At 31.6% G+C, this 26,451-nt stretch overlaps 1 protein-coding gene across 1 annotated transcript in view; it reads left to right on the top strand.

The window, feature by feature from the left end:
* The window catches only part of js (jiangshi), a 200,977-nt gene that overhangs the window by 25,100 nt on the left and 149,426 nt on the right, over nucleotides 1-26,451 (top strand). The window lies entirely within an intron of this gene.

Raw genomic sequence — 26,451 nt, forward strand, 5'->3', positions numbered from 1 at the left:
ATTTTCTCTAGGAGATTCTTCGCAATGACACTATAGTGTTTCCGCAATCGCCATGCAGTAAAAGATTGTACAATCAGGCAATTTCAAATGTGGGGGATTGTATTAGTATTTACAGGGTATATAAAATGGGCTGTTAACCCTCGGTTAGTGTTCTGGGGTATACCTTACCCCGGTACTCCTTTTATTTCTATAAAATAGAAACTATATAAAATAGCGCCTTCTAGCGCCTAGTAGCTGTAGTTTATACATGTTTTCTCACGATGACCTTATTACCAGATACAATTTCAGTTTGAATTAGGAGTTGGTCAAAGACGGTTGGGGTGTGTGATACCCCGGTACACTACTGTTGTAACTTTTAGTTGTTTTGTGTTCTAGAGGTAAATTTACATTTTTATATTTTTGATATTTTTTCGAGATGTACTATGATTTTTATTTTTCTTTCACCGATACTGAATTATAGAATAATTATGTATTACGAACAACAGCAGGAAAGGCTAAAACGTTTATGGGCGTAGTTTGGCAGTATTTCTGACGATGATAAATCGTTCATTGATAGTGAATCTGGGGAAACCGCAATAAAAAGTCAAGAGACAATCATATTGAAAGAAGGGGCTCAAGGAGAGACAGTACATAAAAGGGAGGATTCCGAAGAAGTGAAGGCTGAAGAAGAAAGTGGATTTTCAAGTGGTTCAGAAAGTGGTAGTGAGAATAATGGTAAGAAATACTTTTTAGATAAAGATAAATCAAAGTGGTTTAAGCTTTCAAAAAACAAACAAGTGAGAACAGGGTCGGACAATCTAATTACATATTTACCTGGTGTAAAAGGAATAGCACGAGACAAGCAGAGTGTTCTTGATTGTTGGTTGTTATTCTTTACAGAAGAAATGTTAGATGACATTACAAATGTAAAATTAGCGACGAAAGCACCACGGTACGATGCACGACATCAGTATTTAGTCAAAGAGACTGACAAAATAGAAATCAAAGCGGTTATAGGCCTGCTGTATTTGACGGGACTTTACAAGTCAAACCGACAAAATATTTCAGATCATTGGAAAATTGGACCAACAAAATTTTTCATAATATCTGAGCGTATTATTGTTCACTCTTGTGTTTTGATTAGCATGTTTGGGAAAGTATGTACTATTTCTTTTCATATTTTTACTATTAATATTTCTGTTACGGTGCTGTAATGTTATCTAATTCAATGCTATTCTAACGACTTTGGTAAGACATATTGTTTCCGGTTATTTCGTAAAATTGCTAAACTGGTTGTCTCATGTATTGTGTTTGAAGTACGGAGAATTTGACTCCTTTGTATTCCGTGTCACAAGTGTGCACACAAGTGTACGGTTTCGTATTACGGTCTCAATTACAATGCAATAGGGTGATTTATTGATGTGCCCTCTTCTACCCAACGGCCAGAGGATTCTTTTCTGACCTGCAATCTAAAAACACTTCCTAACAAGACAGCGAACGAAACACACGAAGTTTGTGGCTCTCCAACGAGATTTCTTTGGCTACGATTCCAATATTTCAAAAGGTAAGTCTATATTCTTTGTACAAACATCAATAATGAGTAAGACCAGTTTCTTTCCTAATTTATTGACAGTTATATTTGCTATTTTTCGCTAATTGATTTACAAACAAATTATTTCATTTTTTCGTTATTATTATTTATCGAATATCATTTAACCAGCGACCTCATTAAGTTTTATACAAAACATAGCATAATTGCAATATCTTGGATAAATGACGTTTACCATTTAAATATAAGACTTTTACAGTACCATATTTAATTTATTTGAATCATAAATAAGTAGAAAACCAAGATTAATCATTTCAAATGATTAAATTTAAAAATTTTAACTTCCTAGTAAACTTAGTTTAGTTTGGGTATGACATACCCCGGAACACCTCTCGTGCTAATTTATCTAGGAAAACTAACGCAGGGTTAAGAATATATTTGTTTTGAATAGGTGATGGTAATATTTCGGTATCTACTTTACATGTTTTGTCAGTTGTTTGTCGTAAATCTATAAAAGTGATATGCCAAATTAAACCTAACATGGCGTGAATCCTTAGATATTAGAAATGTACAGAGTATTTCATTAAGAATTATTCATATAGTAACTGGAGAAACTTTAGCACAAAATACGAAGATTTAACATAAAAAACTTAAATAAAATATTCCTCCTAACCGAGATACAGAGTGTTTTATTACAAATATTTTAAAATGATTTTAGCCCATTATTTTAATACCTTCTAATATTTTTTGTTCAAACTTGACAAACGGTTTAAACATGTTAGGATACTTAAATACTGAAATAATGTGAAAAGATAGTTCTCCGCTGTTACCAGAGGCGTTCTGTAGGGATAGATACTTCCTTTTTCCCCTTGCAATCTACGCTACTGTCCTAATAATCATTTTATCCTGTTTTTTGATTCTTCGTTAATTTTTACATAAATACGATCTTTTTGTCTCAATGCAAAAGACTAAGTAGATTTTAAGTTATTTGAATCTTATTTTATTGCTATGTCATGTGCCATGTCACGAGTCATAACTATGTCAATAATAGAGTTAGTTATACAGTTTATTAGATTCAGTAAATTCCATTTTAATTGATTTTTTATTATACAAATATTTTTTCTTGGTAAGTTTTCGGATCGAGTTTGTTAATAAAATGATGGTTATATAAGATAAAACTATTGAAAAAAATATTTATTTAGAATGCTGTAACAATAAATTACCTAATAATTTTTCAAAGTGGCCTCCATTCACTTCAATGTATTTTTGAATCAGAAAAAATTCTCCTAACCTTCAGAAATATGTTCGGTTGATTTCTAATAAAATTTGTGGCATTCTCTTTTGTTGCCATAATTCTTGTCGGGTATTCATTTTTTAATCATACACAAGTGTCTTCATATGTCCCCAAAAATAAAGATCTAAGGGATTAAAAAAGGACTCCGAGCAGGCCATGGAAACTCACTTCCTCGCCCCATCCATCTATGAGAAAATTGATTGTTCAAATAATCTCGCACCACCAGGGGAAATGTGGTGGAGCGCGATCTTGCATAAACCACATATCTCTTCTTTGGTTTAATGGTAACTCTTCCAGTTCATCAAAAAGGGTATTGCGAAAAAAATTCAAATACGAATTGCCGTTGAAATTTGCAGGCAATTCAAAGTAGCCCATTAAATTATGTCTAAGAATTCCACACCAAACATTTATTCTTAGTTCATGTTGAAAATGTGCTTCTCTGACGGTATGTGGATTTTCGTTATCTCAAATGTGACAATTTATCTAGTTATCGTCAAGGAAGATCTGTGTGTAGCAAATTCTGCACTGGAGTAAAATGGTAAGGTCTTAAGTCTTCTTTTTTAATATTCTGAAATATGGAGCATGGCTTATTCCAGTTATTGCTGATAAACATCTGGTATTTAACTAAGATTTATTAGCAATTGTTACTAACACAACATCCTTCTGATTCACTGTAATTATTTTTAAACATCCTAGATCTCGTTTTGGATGGAACTGACTAGTTTCCGCTAACCGATCGTAAATACTTTTAAAAATCCTGTAATGGGGTTGTTGTCTGCTAGGGTAAATTGTAGATATTTTTAAGCAGCAGCATGCCCTGTATAATTTGCTTGTGTATAAACTCAAACCATATTCCGCATTTCAGCATTTGAAAAATTATTACCACGTGGCATTTTCACAAAAAACTCTAATACATGACATCAGCCTACTTAATTTTAAATGAGCCCTACAACTTGTAAGATTGATAATTTCTGAAAGAGTAATTTCATAATTTCCAAAAGTAGAAAAAATACAATAAGTATTAAAGATTAATGGAAATTTACGAGTATAATTAACAAAATTTATCAGCAACTTGCTTAAATTAGTAGACACTCATGTGAAATAAGCAAAAAAATAAAACTATGTATTTTAAACATAACCTGTGAACGCAAATAACTTGAAAACAACTTAGTCTATCGAAATGAGACAAAAGGATAATATTTACGTAAAAAGTAACGAAGAATTGAGAAAAACATACTAAAATGATTATTACGACAGTGGCGTAGGTTGTAAAGGGAAAAAGAATATATCTATCCCTACAGCTCGCCTTTGGTAACAGCGGGAAACTATATTTTAACACTAGTTAAAGTATCCTAATATGTGTAAACTGTTTGTCAAGTTTGAACAAAAAATATTGGAAGGTGTTAAAACAATGGGCTAAAATCATTGTATATCGATAAGGAGGAATATTTTATTTACGTGTTTTGGGTTAAATTTTCGTATTTTATGCTAAGGTTTCTTCAGTTAGTATATGGACAATTCTTAATAAAACGCCATGTATAATCCAAGAGTAAATTATAGTCAGTTTGGATTCAGAAGCGGACTAGAAACCAGACAGGCAATATTTGCTTTTAATGTGATAGCTCAAAGATGCATGGATACAAAAGTGGATGTGAATGTTTGTTACGTTGATTTTGAAAATGCATTTGACAAAGTAAGACATAAAACATTAGTCCAAATTCTAAAGACAAAAAAACATAGACAAAGGGGACTTAAGAATAATAACAAACCTTTGCTGAAATCAAACAAATTTGCTTATAGTAAGTTTTTTAACTAGTATTATAATGTGCCCATGGTTGGATTTTTTGAGCACAGTAAGGTCGCCGCATAGCTTGTATTTGTCATTTATTTTCAAGGCTATTTTCAGGGGGTATTGATTATATTGTAGATAATTGATTTAAAAAAGTCACAGTTTGTTTTCTATTTCTTGATGAAGTATCCTTCTACTGAATCATGTCCTTCTTTACAATCAATTACGACAAATGTTTGGCAGTCCCTGGTAAGATGTTGGATGAATTCTTATGTTTTTCATCCATATCATATCAAAATGATCTAAAGAAGAGGACAAATGTAGATTAAGACATTTGGCAATAATTCATTCAGTTTAAAAACTAAATTTAATAGCAACAATTCGCAAGTATTGCCAAACATTTACTACAGAAATATTAAGAGGAATAGTATCTTTGAGTTTGTGTCTTAGTAGAGTACTAATATCCACTTTTTATGGCACATTTTTAATGAAACTCTATTTATAAGTTTTTAAAAGATTTTATTTCAATAAACAATTTGAATATTAATTATTTTGGATTTTATGACTTTTGTATTGGAAATATTGTGATTAATTACTTATATTTTTGTTTAAATTGGTATTATCCTATAATATAAAATAGAATTTCGCCGTCTAATAAATCAGCAAAAATAATGTAATTACTTTTATGTAAATTTTTGCTATGACTTCTTCCGCCATCATTTATGATTTAAGTTAGATCAAGGTTAAAGTTTAAATTAAAATTTCAAAGTATATTAAAGTAAAATAAAAAAGATGTTTTTGTAACGCGTGATATAAATCAGTAATTACAGTTTGAAGATCATCACTCATCAATATGTACCATGTGAAGCTTCCTAGATTATTGTCAAATCAAATAATGCGTCGAATAGACGATTACCTTGGATAACATATTTTTCCAAACACATCACCGTTTTAATTGATTTTGTTAATTTTATTATTTACCTATATTTGGCCAATTAAAAAAAAATCATTTTGTGATCATAAAAAAATATTCAAGAAAATATCAAAACTGTTCGTTTTCATTTAGCATGGCTATTGATACCTAACGATTATACCTTGGTTAATAATTAAGATAAACAAATTAAATAAAGTTTGCTAAGTAAAAACATAGTGGACATTTTTCTGCTAATAAAAAATATGAGGAATAATCAGATGCATTAAACAATTCTCACCCGAGATGCTCGTTCATATGAAACGATGAAACCTTCTAACTTAGTCACAAGTCATTTACTCAACAAATCCACACACATACACTCACACTCACATACACAAACTACCTTCAGAGTGGTCCTAGACGGTAACTCAATTGCTGCTAGAAACCCTGAAAATAAGACCAAGGTACTGATGGAAATGGCCTTGAAAGCCTACGACGTAGTTATGCTCAGAAAACGCTACACAAATCAGCGTTTATCGGTACACTGGAGAAGTAACCACATAAGTGATTTCCATAAATAGTGTCTCGGAACGAAAAGATTATCTCAACGTAGCTGAAGGTGACCATGACTCACCTGAAAAGCCATTTAATGCCGACACCTATATATATCCAACTCTTGGAGAGGATCCCAAACATATGAAAGAAACCAAGGTCGGTACTTCTCCTGAAACAGAAGAAGAAGTCAGATGAACTATCATCTTATCGTCCACTCTATATGCTGCATACAGTTAACAAGATATTCAAACAAATAGCCCATCAAAGAATCGAAGCAGCAATTAATCTGCTTTGCAACCAGTATAGTTTCCGAAGAAAACAGTCAATATTGGTTGCGATTAACCTTGTTGTTAACACAGCTAAGGTGACGATCGCAGCGAAAAGATGGAATGGGGGTACAAAGAAGTACTGCCTATATACCATATTGGATATATAAAATGCTGCCAACTCCTCCAACTGGAACTGCATTATGCGAGCTCTCACCGAAATTATGGTACCGACATACCGACTTTTGAAATATGACACAAAGTCCGATCCAAAGGAATATAAAACCACCGAAGGAGTACCACAGGACTGTAGGATGGGTCACTAAAGTTAGAATTGCCAAAGAATGCTACTTTCGTGGCATATACTGATGATGTGTCTGTGCTAATCGTTGCACAGCATTTTAAAGATATAAATCTCATGTTTTACATCATCTTCGAAAGAATTTATCAGTAGATGAATACAGTCAGTTTAAAACTATAGAAGTACAAGATGAATGCATTAAGGACTTGTGTCAAATTGACGAAAAGTTTTCTATTGTCGGTTGGTTTGCATCAAGGCTCAATGAGTCCCTACCAGTTTAATCTTTTTATGGATGTAATGACAGCGAAAGTAAGGAATGGGCTTCTTGGTCAATGTTTTTTGCTGATAAATATCGTGTTAGTAGATATATACAAATATATGTTGGTCGAGATGTTGAAGGCTTGGAGAAGGGCTATTGAAGAGGTGGGACTTATGATAAGCAGGTCTAAAACGAAGTATATGTGGTTTGGAGGTAGAGAAATGTTTGAGGACATAGAATTGCTTGACGAAAAACTAGGAAGATTAGGAGAATTTAAATACCTGCGCTCCTACATAATGGAAAATGGGACGCTAGATGATCGAGAAATTCTTCCAACCAGCATGTATCCCATAGGATACATGCTGGTTGTAACATTTCTTGTAGTACTGCTCATCCACAGATAGATCCGATACATTAGCGAATTCCAGTTTAAGCAACAAATCCATTTAGATTTTATACTACTACGGTAGCCTTCCGTTAAACCATCAATTAAACCAAACCATTCACAGTGAAGTGAATGCGTTACTTCCGCCTAGCCCGCTGGGCTATCTGACTGACAATCAAAGAGACCTACCTTGTTGACTTACTTCCAGAAGACCACCTAAAAGATGGAGGGATAGTTGGCAATCTACTTCCCAGGAAATTAACCGAAGGTAGCTTCAGAATTAAACAGATCGCAAGATCTCCAAGAAGTAGAAAAAGAAGAGAATACTATTAAATTTGTTAACTTTGATTCTTGGTGTTTTCGAATTTTTTGGGTTTTGAATAAATTTTGTACCAAAACCAGTGCATAAGTAACTTATTGTATATCAATCTTACTCTACCATTAGTAAATATTGGCTTATAACGTAGCTAATATGGGGTGTAAATGATTTCTTAGAGTGTGGGTAATATTGACATCTGACACATTTACAAAAATAAAATAGTGTATCAAAATGTTGAAACATACATTAAGACTTTTATTCTCAATTTACTCCTAATATAGTAACTTAACTATACGCGTAATTTCAAATTTCTCTAAGTATACTCATATGCGAGAAACAAATATTTTGTGAAGATGTATCAATGCTACTCGAATTTACGTTATCTAATACAATCAAGTTGATAGAATACATATTTTAGACCCTTTTCTTTAAATCGTTATTAATTAAGTGTATACATTTTAACATAATACAATCCGAATATAAATTCAAAAACCCTATGTCCAAACTTCTCAATCGAAGATGTGAAATAATTCGTGGAGTAACTGAGTTATTAGTAGCTTTAAAATAAGTGGGTATAGTAGTACTTCAGATCTTCTTCTTCTTTAAGTGCCATCTCCGCGACGAAGGTTGGCAATCATAATGGTTATTCTGACCTTCGAGGCAGCTGCTCTGAACAATTGCCTTGAGCTGCAACCAAACCACTCTCTCAGGTTCTTCAACCAGGAAACGCGTCTTTTCCTACGCTTCTCCTACCCTCTACTTTTCCTTGAATTATGAGTCTCAAGATGTATCTTTCGCCTCTTATCACATGTCCGAGATATTGCAATTTCCTTTCTTTTATTGTATTTTCCATTTCCCTCTCTCTGCCTATTCTCCTTAACACTTCTGTATTCGTGATTCTATCTACCCATGGAATCCTTAATAATCTTCTAAATGTCCACATTTCAAACGCGTTAAGTCGATTTATTGTATTCCGGTTTAATGTCCACTACTACTTCAGATCAGCGGGGTGCTATTGTTCGAGGTGCGAAATTATATAAACAAGGGATCATTTCATAAGACAGGTTTATGGAGTTTCACACCTCAAACAATAGTACCCCGCTGATTTGAATATGAATGAGTCTCTTAGGAATATGGTAGTACTATATACTCGACTAACTTCAAAAATGACTAAACATACTGGACTGAGGTAAAAAAATCTAATAGACTTTAAACACAAAAGAGTTCAATCCCAATTTAAAAGAGCACAAATACAACAACAATTCATCAAAAAGGCCATTGGCTTGTACCTTGAATCTTTAAACTTCCTCTTATAACATATTATATTCCCACTATAAAATTATTTCCACAGAATTTAACAATTGATCTAATTTTACCGGAAGGTAAATAACCTCGTAATTAAATTAAAGTATAAATATATATTACAATTATATAGGTGAAATTAGGAAGTTAAGATTAATTAAGATTACAAACAGTGATTGAAAAAAAATTGTGATCGAAAAGTTAAGTAACCTTAATCGGAGACCTGAAAATGATCTGAAATTGTAAAGCCGAAACTGGTCTGTTAAGTTACCATAAAACCAATTGTGACTAAGGTCTTGTTTTACCATTTTTATCTATATTGTTTTATGTTTTACCCAAAAAATTATTCCCAATAATGCAAAATCTTTAAATTTATGTAATATGTATATATGGTTGTTAACATCTTAAAAGTTTGAACTTTGACACGAAAGTGATAAATCTCTTTTGTGTCATCATATACGGTACCCTTAATCTTTGTTGAGGTATGCCCAAAGGCTACATAACTATCATTGTTTTGAAGATCTGGAAGAAACCAAGAATAACATTGTTACGTCATATAAGCTGAAAATGTGTAATCTTTGGCGCCACTGAGAATTTAAGCTGGCAGGTAAAAATGTGACCTTTCGGACTTGTTTTGTCGTTACGTAAAAACATTTTTAGGTACTTATATCAAATAATAAAATTTTTATTAAGTAAATGTAAAGAAGTCCACTCATTACGATACACTTAAATTAATGCGAAATAAAATGTTAGGTAGAAGCAACTAGGGACAAACCACATGAGACAAAATGCATATTCATAAGTTATAATGACTAGTGACCGAGTTACCTACTTTTTTAAATGACTGTTATAATTAGCAGGATGTTCTTCACGTAAATCATCAGCATCTCAAGAAATTTAGAATTTGTGTTTGCCAGTTATTTCAGATTAAATAACAATGTTTTTTATATGGTTATAAACGTATTAAGAAATATGCAGCATTTTGGGGAATTACAACGGCTGACTGGGAAAAAAGACACAAAATAAAATTATTTGAAAGCACTGCTTGGAAAGAAAAAATAAGCATGGCATAAATTTGATAGATTTACGTTAGAGTGGTAGTAAGAATTAATACTAATAAAAAAACTGGTTGATACAATCCAAAGTGCATATAGGGCATGTCAAATTGATTGATAAGAAATATGAGAAAACAGAGGAGATAAACAAATAATCTAAACTTTTAAAATAGCAGATTCAAATGAGTATATAACAAAATTATTGAAGAACTAAGAGATGAATTAATGTTAGAAGCTTTTAATGGTAAATTAAATCTAAAGCTAAATTATTTTTATAATACAAAATAAAGACCTATTGGCTAACAAGAAGTGCCTTATAGAGAATATAATCTTGATAGTATTGTTACGACAGTTCCGTGAGAATGACTCCACATAGAAAATGTCTGTTGACGAAAAAGAAGAAGTATTAAAGAAATCTGAAATAATCGAGATGTCATGAAAATCCCGAAATGTCTAGGAATGTCGGGAATGTCAGAAAATGTATATAAACATAGCAAGTTGATAGTGCGAGAAACAGTAGTATTTTGAAGTTTATAGTTGTTACTGAGTTAAAGTTGTATTCAGTATTGTAATATTGTTGGTGTTCAATATAGTTAATTTAAAGAAGTGTTACATAGGTGACCATTTGGTTAATGGTGAATACGAGATCTAGTGAATTTGATAAAGAAATGGATACATCCGGATTCCCTGCATGATTTTTAAAAATGAAAGAAGATGAAGAAAACGTAGGCAAGAGAAAGAGAAAAAGGACATAGGGAGGTGAAGGAAAAGTGTAGACAAGAAGAGTAAGAAATGAAAGAGAAGCTAGAAATCATGAGTAGATTATCCCAAATTCATGAAAATTTTCAGATAGAGGTAAGTCAAATTACTAGTCGAATAGACAAATTAGAAGAACAACAGAACTAGAAGACCAAAATGTTAAAATAAATTAATACAATATTAAAATAATTTAAAACAACAACAAAACGATTTAAAATAACAACAAATTGATTTACAATCTAATTTAGAAAGAAATAGTTGAGGTAAAAAAATGAATATTTCCGAAACTTCTTTATCTAATATTGTTTCAATAAATAATATCGAATCTGAACACACAGCTTCATCATCTTCCGTAGTTAAACCAGGTACAATTAGAACCACCAAAATTTTAAAACCACCCATTCGAAAGCCAAACATTCTATAGCCAAACAGCATGGGAACTTTATCAGTTTTCAATGTGAAGCTGTAGCAACAGCAAATGACTGTATTGACAAGAAAATTGCAGCTTTCTTAGTAGTGTCGCTTCGAGGACAGGCAGCACCTTCTTGCGATTTTTTTCCCAGGATGCACCCAGGTATACCTCTCTCGTTCAAGCTTTAGAGACAAGAGAGCAATGACAAGAGCAATATCTAAATCAGATTCAACAAAGTCATCTGAAAGTTCGATATCATAAGCATAACGAAAGCCTGCAAGAATTTGAAGCCTATATTAAAAGATTATTGAATTTGGCGTACCTTCTGGCACCTTAAAATTTTCTGGAAAAAAATTGATATACAGGTATTTGTAGATGGACTACAGAATGTTAAAATGCAACAAATTCTCCGATTAAAACACCACACAACGCAAGATAAGGGCTAATCTCAACCTAAGTGTATGAAACAGCAAAAGCATTTCCAGATTAGCCTAAAATTAAAAGAAATAAGATTTTAAGAAAATAAAAAATTTACAACCGCAGATAACCAACAACCTATTTTATCCCAGATGTTGTGCATACTACAGAATCTTCAACATAAATCTCAAAATCAAAACAGAAGGTGTTTTAATTTTGGAAGAATGGGGCAAAATAATTGCAGAAATCGACCACAGGCAAGGACAGAAGAAACAAATAATGAGCTTAGAAGGTCACCCAGATCGACATTTACAAGCCCGTCACATAGTCCTACTAGAAATTCTAGTAGATATATGTCTTCAAGGTATAGATTTCCCACAAGTGACCACAGAAGTAAAAAAGATACTCCGGCATTTGAAGTTACACATTTGAAGGCCAACTATCGATAAGTAAAAATGAAATAGAAAAGTTAAGAGAACAGGTGTTAATTTTGCAAAATGTACAATTACAAGAATTTTAAGATGCTTTGAATAAATAACAGGTTCAAAGTCATTGTCGGCTTAAAGGAAAAATGAATATATCTCACGAAATAAGTCTCTGGAGGACCACAGTTATATACGAAGAAGATAGTAATCAAACTTCCCTGTAAAATTTTAAAATAGGATTAGAAGTCATACGAGAATGACTTAAAAATGGAGTAAGACCTATTTGTCAGGAAATAACCAAATACAGTGAAACTATAAAAGCGTATTAGGCTGAATAGGAATCTCTGTATCTTTCCAATGATCTAGTATATCGAAAGAGGGAAGTCCCGATGGAGTACGTACATTTCAATTGGTACTATCAAAATCACACAATAAATATGTGTTGCAAGAACTTTATTGCAGCCTCTTTTGACAACATTTTAATGTCAAAAAAACTGACTAGAGTTTGAAAAATGCGATTATTGTAACGGTGGAAAAGGCTCTGAAATAAGAAGTCATGGTAAAATGGCACAATCTTTCCGGAGGGCCTTTGAACGACTTGCAGTTGATATTCTCGGTTCACTTATAATGACAGAGAGAAGAAACAAGAAGCGACTACAGTAATAGATTTATACCACACGTCGTATCAAGGCATTAAATTTCTTTAAAGTTACATTCTGATCAAGGATGGAATTTTTAATCAGAATTATGGCAGGAATTTGGCATAAAGCAATAGGTTATTCTCCTCCGATGATGATGACTTGGGGAAAAATAAACCTTTTTCGAAACCTTATTTTTTAAGATTGCCTTACTACGAAGAAGAATCTGGAGTGATCGAGATGTCATCGAAAAGTACCGAAATGTCTAGTAATGTCTGGAATGTCAAAAAAGTATATAAACATAGCAAGTTGACAATTCGAGAAACAATAGTATTTTGAAGTTTATAGTTTTCATTGAGCTAAGTTGTATTGGATTGTTGGTATTAAATAAAGTTATTTTAAAGATATATATATATATATATATATATATATATATATATATCTATATATATATATATATATATATATATATATATATATATATATATATATATATATATATATATATATATTTGTTTGTATATGTACATGATATAAAATACAACGATATCAAAAAATACTGTATAATAGGCTGCTATCAAATTTTTATGACATTGTGTTTCGACACAATGGCAAAGACAGATGACCCCAGACATAAATGGCAGTGAGATAGAACAAATCCAGGAATATATCTACCTAGGCCAAATCCTGAGACTTGACAAAGAGAACCAAAGTGCGGAAATTACTAGAAGAGCAAGCATGGGCAGGATTTGGAAAACTTAGTTGGATACTTAAGAACCGCAAAATACCCCAATACTTGAGGAGCAAAGTGTTCAACCAATGCATCCTTCCTATCATGACATATGGATGTCAAACCTGGACCCTAACCAAGGCAAACATGAATAAACTAGCCACAACAGAAAGAACAATGAAAAGAGCAATGTTAGGTATACGACTGTCAGATAAAAAGAGGAACGACTGGGTAAGATCCAAAACAAAAGTCGAGGACATAGCAACAAAAATTGCCAAACTTAAATAGATCTTCGCGGGCCACACTGCTAGACAAAAAGACCAATGTTGGAATACTACAATACAACATTGGAGACCTTGCGAAAGTAAACGACCAAGAGGAAGACCACAGATGAGATGGGTTAATGACATTAAAAGAATAGCCGGAACAAATTGAAAATATGTTGCCCAGGATAGAAACCGATGGAAGGAGTTGGGAGAGACCTATGTCCAAACATGGACGACAGAAGGCTAAGAAGAAGAAGAAGTGTTTCGAAAAATTTATTATACCAGTGGTCACATATGGATGTGAAACGTGAACCCTCTCAACCACTAATGAAAATCAACTGAGAATATTTGAGCGCAAAATACTAAGGAAGATATTTGGACAAACTCAATGCAGCGATGGTTCGTGGAAAATTAAAATAAACCACGAGCTGGATGAACTAATGCAGAGCGCAGATATTATTAGATTTGTAAAGTCACAAACTGGCTTGGTCACCTGCCAGATAATCGAGCTGTAAAAGTAGTCCAGAGATGGAAGCCCCAAGGAAACAGAACAAGAGGAAGGCCCCGTAAAAGACGGATAGACGACGTAGAGAGGGATCTTAAAACCATGAACATTAGGCAGTGGCGAAGGAAAGTATCCGACAGGGCAAAATAGAAGAACATTGTTAAGCAGGCCAAGACTCACAAAGGGTTGTAGCGCCATTAGAAGAAGAAGAAGTTTCGAAAAATCTATTATAGCATCATTTCAAGTATACCGGAAGCTGTTAAAGAATCATTAGGAACCCAAAAACAATATATAAGTGATAATTTATATTGAATGAAGGGATAGAAATGTTAGTAAAAAATGAAGAAAGAATTTATATTTAAAATGGTTAAATACAAACAAAAAGTCAAAAATTCCAAATCCATCCAAATTCAAGAACATTAAAATTAATTTCTCAATAATTGTATTTCTACCTTGCTACATTATACCTACTAAAAGAAAGAGACCTTATACAACTGAGCAAATATAAGAAAAATTCAGAAAAAATGCATGCCTTGTATTAAGTAGACATTTTTATTAAAATACTTAAGTATGGACTGGAATTCTTGTGAGTTCTCTCTACGGAATTGCAAAAGGTTTACATTTTTTTTTTAAACAAAATAATCGAGGTTTATCAATTGAAAATATGCCATTAGAGCTCTTCAAATTAATTATTTAAACAAAATTAATATTGCAAAAGCCAAGGTAAGTCAACTGTGCATGCAAGACACATTAAGTGGAATAGCTTAACAGCTTTCAGTGATTGTTCATTTGTTCATTTTATAACTATTGGAACATATTCTAGGGTCAGGTTATTTCGACCAAATATTCTTTATTAAAATCTTGCTGAGAAAAAGTATAAGTGTTGATTCCTTTATTTTTACTAATTATTTCACTGTGTATTAATGAATTATTAACAAAATCAGCAAAAAAACACAACTTTAAATAAGAAATATTATTTTAATTGAAATAATAAATTAGACTTACTCACAATCAATTTAATTTAACTATCCAGACGACCGGTTTCGCTTTCAACAATATGCAAAGCACCTTCAGGTCTCGATACAAAGTTAAATAAATGCTGAAATAATAAACCCATATTAGGGTGTTGTCTAATAAAGATAAGATGATATAAATTACAGTAATTATGCCAATATTACATGTCTGTGGTTTTTCAAAATGAATAAAATGTTTAAGCAGACAAGGTAAGACCCACAAATTGGTAGAATAGTCTATTAAACTGTAATAAATTAATAAATGAACAAATAAATAAAACATTACTTACATGCCGGTACTCTATTAATTGATGGTTGAAAGAACATGATTCAAACTATCCTGTATTGTTGATTGGAGAACTTAAGTCTGCTATTGTAATTGTTTGACAGTAAACGGGGAAGTTCTTGAGGAGACAGATTTCATCCAATGAAGTAGAGATAGGTGTAATGTGATTGTTTGTTTGATGAAAGTAATGTTCTATACCATTGAGTTATTTAAGTTATTTATATTTATTCTAGAGATATATTTATGAAATGTGTGTTATTTATTGAGATTTTATTTTATGAAGGTGACAGTTGTAAGACAATGAATGAGATTAGATGTACAAATTGTGTGGGTGTGCACACATAAGTATTTTACTTTAATTTGTTAGACACCTATAAGATACCTGTCAAAAGACACATGATAATTTAATAATTATATCGGTCTTAGATTTAATTTTTACGTAATTACTTATGTGTTTAACAAATAAACAATTAAATCATTTCAAATCAAGTTAAAACAAAACAAATATAACGTTTATAGCAGACAGCAATTCTATAAATAGAGAATGAAGTGCAACTACGAGATCGTATGTTAAAATTTCAGATTGTTTCGTCTAATTAAAAAAATAAGTATTTTGCAAGGATTTCTGTGTTTTGAAGTACTGTATTTGTACTTCAATGTATCATGTATCTATAATAATAATAAAGTTTTACTTTATTTTGTTAGACAACTATCAGATACCTATTAAAAGACACATGATAATTTAATAATTATATCGGTCTTAGATTTAATTTTTACGTAATTACTTATGTGTTTAAATAAATAATTTAATTTTTTTTTGGTACGCCTCTGCAAAATTGATAAGTGGAATATGATTTCGTTGAAAAGTTATCGTTAAGGGCTTTGTTAAGTGCGATAATCTCCTTCAATTAAAAATTGTGCCAAGTAATCACCTTCAATTAAAAATTGTTTTAGTATACCAAAGAAATGGACAAAACCAACTAATATTCAGGTTTTCTTCCTCTCAGTAATAGCTGGTTCGCAAATTAAAAACTACTCTGCTTGTAAAAGTTGCTTTAACCGTGCCGCAATTTATGCGTTCAGACTACAAACTAAAAGATCTGTTAAAAGCAAATTTTTAACAGGGTCAGGAAATTCCGATTTTTATTTTTAGTTATAAACTTCTGACTTATTCCTGTTGTTGCTGATAATTCATATGAACTTAATTCATGATTTTGATACGCTTAAACCTAAATTTGTTCTTCTGAATTATATGTGAATTGCTTCGGTCAACAACCAACTTGCGAACTGCGAAAAAATCTTAGTTCGATGTTGACTAAACGATGTTGCAAAAGTTATGCGATTAGGTTGTTTCTATCTGCATATAACAAATCTGGTGCCAAGCTACTGCAAAAGCATGTATGCAAATCATATTATATATATATATATATATATATATATATATATATATATATATATATATATATATATATATATATATATATATATATATATATATATTGTTATGATGTATTGTTTTTTGTTTGAATGATGAGCAATGAGTATTTTTAATAATATAGGGTTTTTATCGCGGTTCTCAAAGAATTAGTTTGTAAGTACTTTTTTAAATTATCTTTATTATAACTATTATGAAACACACATATATATCTAACCTAGCCAATGTAAATTTAAAATAAACTATCTTTAAATTGATGTTCTTATAAAACTAATTAAATTCTATAGACAATGTTAAATTTAAAAAAACTATCTTCAAAATTGAAATTGTTATAACACTAACTAAATTATATTAACAAAATTTTGTACCTTTCTTTCACTGAATGCCTAAATGAACTGTTTTCCACTATACATATTCTAATCACCACTGAATGTCTTCGTACTTCGGTTATCCTTGTTTTTGTGAAATTTCTTTTTCCAATTATCAGCTTCTACCAATTTAAGATATATTTTTCTTCACCAGCATTTATATACCACCAAGCAAACCAGCAAACACCATTTATATTTATTCTTCTTTTCAATATACCAATATCCAATTATTATAAGTTGATTTATACTAATCTCCAATCATAATATAATTTTAATTCCTTCCAATGTCCATCCAATATTCTTCTAATATACTTTTATAATCTTCAATAATTATTTGTGTATAATTATAAATGTGCATTAAATATATGCATAATTTTTAATCTTCATTTAACTCACTATATTAAACAATTGGACTATCTCCAACTAACTTTCATATTTCTTATTAAACTGCTTGACTGACTTACTAAAACTGTGAACTACTAACTTTCATAATAAACTGCTTGACTTCTGACTAAAAACTTCCAAAAACTGCCATCTTGAATCCAAATCACGGGTATTTATATCCTTTTTGATATTCCAGAACCATCTGGTAAGAGATCATGTTCCAATTTGTTCTATTAACTTCTATATAGATGTTCTCGAAAAAAATATCTGTTCGATCCACCGCCATAATCATTATTCCAGAATGTTCCAACATAAACACAGGTCAAATTCTGCACTCTGGAGAATTCGTTAATGTTCCATTGATAATTTTGTTGGCATTTAGGCTTTTCAGATCAGAATAAACATTCAAATTAGTAACTAACACTCTAATTTAATAAAATACACATTTCAAACAATATAACCCCACTTATATTCGTAAAATTCTTAAAATGACACTTAGGAATGGAGGGTATAGTGTGTTGCCTAGTCACATGGCTCACTTAAAAATATCTACAAAATCATAACTACTAAAATACAACTTTTTACAATTATTATATGCTAATTTCTTAAAATGCCCTCACATAAATATATTTTTATAAATTTCTCTAGTATATAACTTATTTAAAATAATCAAATACTTTTTTATATCTAATATTATGTAGTATATAACTTATAAATTATTTTCTATAAACCCCAATTGTATCAATATATACATATATATATATATATATATATATATATATATATATATATATATATATATAATATATATATATATATATATATATATATATATATATATATATATATATATATATAATATATATATATATATATATATATATATATATATATATATATATATTTATATATAGAAGCTTTTTTAATTCCAGGGTTTGTCAGTCTGTTACAAATAAAATAAATAAAAGCGCCTAATTATTGCTTAAACGTTTCGGATATTTGCCATTTTTAATAAGCACTTTATTTTATAAATATTACATAATTATATTTTTTATGTTTGCACTCTTTTGAAAAGGGTTAGATAGAATGAATGTATTTAAAATACGAGTGGCTACGAGTCGTATTTTAAACATCTAGCATGGTGCATTTAAAAAACAACTCAATTTATTACATTGTGATACATATTGGAAATATCTTTGTTGTCAGTGTTATTGATAGATTTTAGATCTTTTTCTATGTGAATTATCTCTAATATGCATCTTTTGTTGTAGTTTTGTTCTTTTTTCAAAATCTGTAGGTATATCAAAATCAAAATAATGTACACTTTGTTTGTGTCCAATAACCCTTCTATGCAGATATCGGTGTATTTGCCTAATATATGTTGACGTGCAGTCTTTACAATTTATTTTATAAATAACATCTCGCTGGCGATTTTTAGGTTTAAATTTTGAAAAATATTTTCCGGATGTTTTTGCCGATTTATGTTCAACATTAATATCATATTTTGCCTACATTTTCGATATTTGTTCAGAAAATCCATTAATGTATGGTAGGGATTGTTTGATTTAGTGACATTAGTATTATTATTGCTACATATGGTTTGGGTTTCTTTTGGATTGTAATTGGAATAAGATTGATTTCTGATAAGTCAACTTCTTTTTTTAGAAATTATATAAAGATAATACGTATGAGGTAGATAAGACATTGATTGAGTTGCTTGATAGACCCATTGATTAGAGAAGAAGGGAAATACCCAGAACAAGGTTTCCTGATAACATCAATGAAGACATGAGAAATATAGGAATACGTGCTTAGCGGAGGAAGGCGATGGATAGGGATGACTGGAGAGAAATTCTTGAGGAGGATAGGACCCACACAGGGTTGTAAAGCCAGAATGATAATGATAAAAGTTAAGATTCGGATTTATCTTCAAGTTGCATTATTGTCACTTTTTTGGAACCAGCATACTAAATTTTCTGTCTCGACAAGATACATATTTAGCTCTACAAGATAAAACAGCAATCACAAATATACACAAACTGTGCCCATATAAAATCTGAAAATAAACATATCTGTTATTAAAAAAAAAACTAATTTAATCTATTGCTACCTTATTATATTAATATAATTACCTTTCTTTATAAATAAATTATGCGTATGAAAAATTGAGAACAAAAATACACAGTATCTAAAACTCAAGCAATTTTATTTGCGGTAACACGAAAACTTTATTAGTACATTCAAAGGTGTTGTGACTGATATTTCCTGAATAAGAGTGACAATTTGAAAGGCATATAATAGGTATATTAGTTTGCTAGGAAAATATACTACCACGCCTTCAAAAGTTCACATCATAGTAAAGAGATAGATGGTAACATAACTTTACTGCATATGATCAAGCCGTTTTGGAACTGCTTTACGGTTTTTAAGGATATGCTAGTGCACTATTATTGTGATAACCAAACATAACAACTAATAAATCGTTTATTTGATTTTATGATATTTATTGTGTTTAGTGTTATAATATAATCATCAAGTTTGTTCTTTAATTCCTATTTTTTTTTTTCATAGACATCATAAATTTTTAAAGAACAGTGCATTGTCCATACTCTACTCTGTGGCGCACCTAGGGGGGGTTTTGGGGGTTAAACCCCCCCCCCCCCCCGGGGGTATAAAGTAAACAATATATAAAGAATAGTAGGAAAATGTAACTTGTCTTTCACACATAATACAAAAAATCCAAAACGCTAATTGAATAATTAAATTACCACTTTAAATATGTAGAACACAATATTTATTGTATTATTGTATAAATACACAATAATTAATAATATTTTTCATTATATTTAGATATGGATACCTAATATTAGGCTTATGAAAAAGTAGACAGAACGAGTATGTTGCGAGTAGCATGCGCCTACAGGACCGTATCTGCGGCGGCCTTGTGGACTATCACGGGTTGTGTTCCTCTGCATATGTTAGCAGTAGAAAAGAGACATCTCTATGGGAGAAGGAAGCATTTGACAACAGCTACAAAAAAAGAAGAAAGGGAAGGATCAATGGAAGATGGCAAGAAGAGTGGAACAACTAGGAAGATGTTGCTCAGTGGACAAAAATGCTGATCCCGAGCCTAAGGGACTGGGTAGATTGTCTGTTTTAGGGCCTATCTTCATAGGTTCAGAAAGACAGATACAGATAAATGCCTGTACTGCGAATATTCCGACATTGTTACTCACACAATGCTGGAGTGTAATAGATGTACAGTGGAGAGAAACAGAATGTATAAAGAAATAGGTGTGAACCCTGTGACTGTATGAGAGATGATCGTGAAGATGACGGGAATTACGGAGGTATGGAATAGTGTTCACAATTACATCCAAACAGTCATTAAAAAAAGATGAAGAAGAGAAACACCAACCGAGCTAACGACAGAGATATGATATAATTACTATTTTAATAGGAATAAGTCGCAATTGAAGGTTAAAATAAGTTTATTGACGTTTGAATTTTTAATATTTGATCTTGCACTGATAATTTGCTTATACTCCAACAATTAATAGAAAAAAGAATAGCGGTTGGTACCGAAGTACATCTAGTCTTTATCGACCTAGAAAAGCTGTATGATACAGTTCCAAGACTTCAATTGCGACAAGCTTAACAACAACTCGACATTAGTCCATACCTTTTAGGAATAATCACAGAAGTATAGAGGGACTATCTAACCTAACCTAACCTAAAAATCTGATATAGACTATCAAAGCCAATAAAAGTAACTAAAGGACCAAAACAAGGATGCAGTATTTTACCCTTACTGTTTAATTTATATATAGGGGCAGCCCTAAAAAATTGGCCCTCCAGGGAATGGGAATCCTCATAGAAAATGACGTACTGTTCTCTCTGAACTTTGCGTATGACCAAGTCATCCTAGCTCAAGATTCTTATGATCTGGAATTTATGATAAAGCGTCTACAGAGAGAATATTTAAAATGGGGGTTACAAGTCAGCATGAAGAAAACAGAATATTTACTTAGTTATCAATTCAGATGCAAGGTTTGAAGTGTTGATAGACGAGGACGTTAAAATCAAACAAGTGGAAAATTTTAAATATTTAGTTCCACTCATTGCTAAGAACAGCTTGGAAGAAACCGAAATTCAACACAAATTAATCAGGGACGTAAAATTGTAGGATGTCTGAACTCCTTATGGTGGGATCACAACATTTCCAAAAAGAACAAAAAAAGAATAGGGCAAACCATGGTTGAATCAGTTTTTTGTTATGGCTCTGAAGTATGGACAATTAATGCAGACCTGAAGAGAAGATTGTTGGCAGTTGAAATGGATTATTTGAGAAGTGCTAGAACATCAAGGCAGGAAAGGAAGACACAACGAATCTATAAGAAATAACATGAATACTACAGAAATGGTCATTGACAGAATAGAAAGAAGAGGTTCAAAATGGTTTGGACATCTATTGAAAATGCCTGACGAACGTTGGCCCCAAAAATTTCACAAATGAAAGCCCCCTGGAAGAAGAAAAAGAGGTAGACCTCGACGCTCATGGAATGAAAGAATTAGAAGAGCGATGGAATCAAGAGGTTTGGAGGAGAAGCATGCCTTGGACCGGGAGGATTGGCGGAGGAGAACAGGAATACGGCGATAGCTTCTCCAAAATGTATTGTAATGTATTGTATTTACAAGTTGGATTACTGTCAAACGTCAATAACCTTATTTTAACCTTTAAGTGTGGCTTATTCCCATTAAAATAGTACCTACTTTAAAATGCCACAAGAAAATAGCTTCAGAACAATAAATAAGATCTAGATACGAGAAGAGAGTGTTCCAAAAATGTCAGCCTTACAGTGGCCACTCCACTTTCGGAGTACGGTACGTGCGACAGTCAACTGCGCACAAGTAAGAAAGGGGGTTGTAGTTGGTAGGCCTGATAATAGATACCTGAATCTTTGGCACCGCTATCTTTAGTACTTTAAATTAAACTAAAACCCAAATTTTAGGGACTCAAAATAGAGGTGGCATAAAAAATTTCAAAACCCCTCCTAAGACAAATTCTGGGTGCGCCACTGACTCTACTTATTCTTTAATAGAGGACAATAATTTTATTACTTTATCTCTTTGGTCAATTTTTCACTCAATTTGCTAACCATACCCCTAAAAAATGAGAAATGTACTTTCGTTGTTTTAATACTAGGATTATTTTAACTTTTACTTACCTCAGTCCTTTGGTAACCTTTTTCTAGATAATTTTTAATTATTATTTAAATACCTACTATTCTAATTGTCTGACTTTTAAGAAAGGTTTTTCGTTACCCCAGGCCTGCTTTAAGTCATTCTGCATATCGTTATGTATTAGTAAATAAGTACTATGTTAAAGTTTATCTAATTGAGGTACTGATACATTGTTGTATTTAAATCAATTATTGATATATGACATGAAATAAAATTTACATTCTCTTTCTAATATACACGATTTTAAAATAGACGTAAACTTATAAATATTTAAGACTATTATTAATGTATTAAAAATTCTTAAAATTAGTAGTTAGTCAGTAGTCGGTCAGATAGACACGCGGAGGAATCGTTTCCAATTCACTGTGAATGATTTATTATAGTGGGTTGATGGTTAAAACTCTGACTAGAAAAAAAAAAAGACCGGGGTAGTAGTTTAAAATCTAAGGGATCTCCTACTTCGACTAGAATAATCTAGTTTATCAGATCGACCGATGGATGTGCAGTACGGTAAGAGATAAGGGCTTGCGGCTCGTCGTTACTTACTCTATAGATTCCTACCGGACAAGCGATGTCCGGTCTAATTTCGATGTAAGTAGTCTAGAGTTTTAATGGTTGAATCTCGGCGCGGAACAGAAGAAAAAAGTTTAAAGATTAAAATTGGTCTGTGACTTAAGTTACAGTACGTGTGTTTAGTTGTAGTAGTTGGATTGTAGAGTTGGTAGTATGTATATACAGTATCCAGAAGAATTTAAAGTAAATATGCACTTTGACAGGTAGGAAATGAAAGAAAAACATATTTAAAATGATATAGCGATACTAGTAGTCGGGGCCACGTAACCAATCGTTTTATAACTATGTTTTTGTAACGCAGCGTTGTCATGTCATCGAAGTCAGAAAATTGTATGCCTTTGTTCAAATTATAGTATTTTATAGTACGGATTATCGTACTACTCATATTCTATTGAACAATAAATTAACAAATTAGAAAAAATAATATATTAAACTTTTTGTAAGAGAAACAAACTAGGACAAATAAACAAACAAATATATTAAACAAAAAAATTATTTAAAAGAAAAAACCTAAAGTAAAAAAATATTTACTATTCAATTATTGTGAACTAAACTTCTTGCAGTTTATTATTAGATTCTTTATTGTATAAATTGGTTGTATTCATAGTTTTAAACAATACGTATTTCTGATAGTGTCAAATTTACTGAACTCTTTTGACGATAAACTGATTGGGATGAATGCATAATGCCATATAAAGTCTCTGTTACCAAGCGGTTTCTGCACTTCGTCTTTATTAAATTTACTTTTAAAAATTGTCTTTCACAAACTGCATTTGAATGAGGTAAAGTTTACACAGACAATGGAAAGTCACTCATATTAGTAGATAGAGGATTACCGTCAAAATGTTTTATTTGGCCCAATTTAAAATAGAATTCAGACAAATTTTCGAATTCTATTATAATATCATGGTATGGAACGTACAGACGGATGGAAGAGTGGAATATCAGTAGGAGGTCAAAAAATCAGTAACTTGAGATATGCTGATGACACTTTAATAATCGCGGCAAATCAAGAAGAAATGGAAGACATAATGAGATGTCTGGAGGAGAAAAGTAAAACATATGGACTAAAGCTAAATAGGAGTAAGACAAAGATCATGCTATTAGACAGAGCTCGGAATAATCTTCAACACGTTAAAGAAATCGAGGGCTTTGAAGTAGTAAATAGTTTCATATACCTCGGGTCCCTAATAACAAATGACGGAGGGTGTGACAGAGATATACGTAGAAGGTTGTCTATTGCTACAAAAGCTATGATGTAACTGGTAACAATTTGAAAAAATTCTAGCATAACAATACACACAAAATTAAGGCAGGTAAGGGCACTCATTTTACCCATTGCCACATATATATATGCATCCGAAACGTGGACCTTAAAGAAAGCGGATAAAAATAAACTAGACGCTTTTAAAATGTTGGTATACCGCCGCATGTTAAGAATATATTGGATTGATCATCGCACTAACGTATCGATATTAGAACAATTTAAAGTAAAGGATATATTGCTTAAACAAATACAACAGAGATATTTGCAGTATTTTGGATACATTGCTAGAAGAACGGGTACGATGAAAAAACTGATAGTCGAGGGTAGAGTTGAAGGAAAGAGACCTAGGGGAAGATATCCAAGCAGTTGGGTAAATCAAACAAAAATATTGATTAACCAAGGGTTACATGAAGCCCAACAACTAGCCCAGGACAGGGAAGGATGGAAGGAAATCGTGAAAAAACTGTAAAGGCCTGATGGTGTCACCACATCCCAAAGGGGATTAGGACTGAGGAGGAGAATCATGGTATTGTTGAATTTTCCTATATTCGCCACCGATCTTTTGAATTGTTTATACGTCTTGGGATTTACAAATTGGGGTTAATTTTGACATTAGTTGTAAAAGACTTTGGCAACTGTTAAAGCTACTTTTATTTAGAAGGTAAACCTGAAATTTCCAGAACATCAACCTTAGATTTCATATTTCCCTAACACAGCTAATAATACGTCACCCATACGGAACTGCTCGATCTTTCATGGCGTCAACATGGTATAATATTCAGAAAAATGTAATCATGACTATATTGGAAATTTTAGAATTATATTGATTAAATTACCAAAAATATTAGTTATTATTAATAATAAAAATTTTATGAAATAACTGTTTAAGTTTAATATTTCATAAAATAATAGTTTTAATTAAATAAATTAGACAATCGTACTCCACTGATAAGGAAATACTTTAAATTTAAATGACAGTTCATCGTTCGGCAAAATTGTTTAAAGTGTTGCCGCTTTTTTAACCCTATACTGCGCAATTTTTTATTTTGTTTCTAAAAAAATCTGGACAATGTAATTGTGTCTACAAAACAAGAAAAAAATAAAAAATTAGTTTAGTATATACAAAAATGTTGTACAAAAAAGTGCTGACTTACATGTTGGTAATTTAAACCTTTGTCTGACTTCATCATATGTAGGCCAGTGAGCAATGTAGTCAGTTCTGATGTCTTTTGGAGGTACAAAATTCACAGTTGCCGAGTTTCTTCTCTTTTCTTGCAGCAGTTTCTCGATTTTAAACATTTCTGATTTTGAAGTACACAACATCTTCTATAGAGGAGCCAACTGTTGACAATAGTCATATCCAGGAGGTGATAAAATAACCGGAGATACCATTTTTTTGTCCGCATCTTTATCTTATAACGACCAATATAACTGTCCATATAAAGACGGCAAGAGGCGGTTCCCCAATAGGAAGACGATCAGTAGGAAGACCACGAAAACGATGGAACGACAACTTCTGGAGGCACATTGAAAAACAGACAGAGTCATGTCTATATAAAAAGAAGAGAAGAAGAGCGTTCACTTGAATATCTCATACAAGATATTTATTCGTTTATAAAAATGCAAATATATTAATATCTTTACTGATAATAAAGAAGTTAATACATAATAAAAAAATGTATTATAAAAAACAAACATCATTACATAAACAAATCAGTATATAACAATATTCCACTTCAAACCGTATCAGAAAGTTAGAATTG

This window comes from Diabrotica undecimpunctata, chromosome 6, assembly GCF_040954645.1.
Source record: "Diabrotica undecimpunctata isolate CICGRU chromosome 6, icDiaUnde3, whole genome shotgun sequence".
Classification (NCBI taxonomy): Eukaryota; Metazoa; Arthropoda; class Insecta; order Coleoptera; family Chrysomelidae; genus Diabrotica; species Diabrotica undecimpunctata.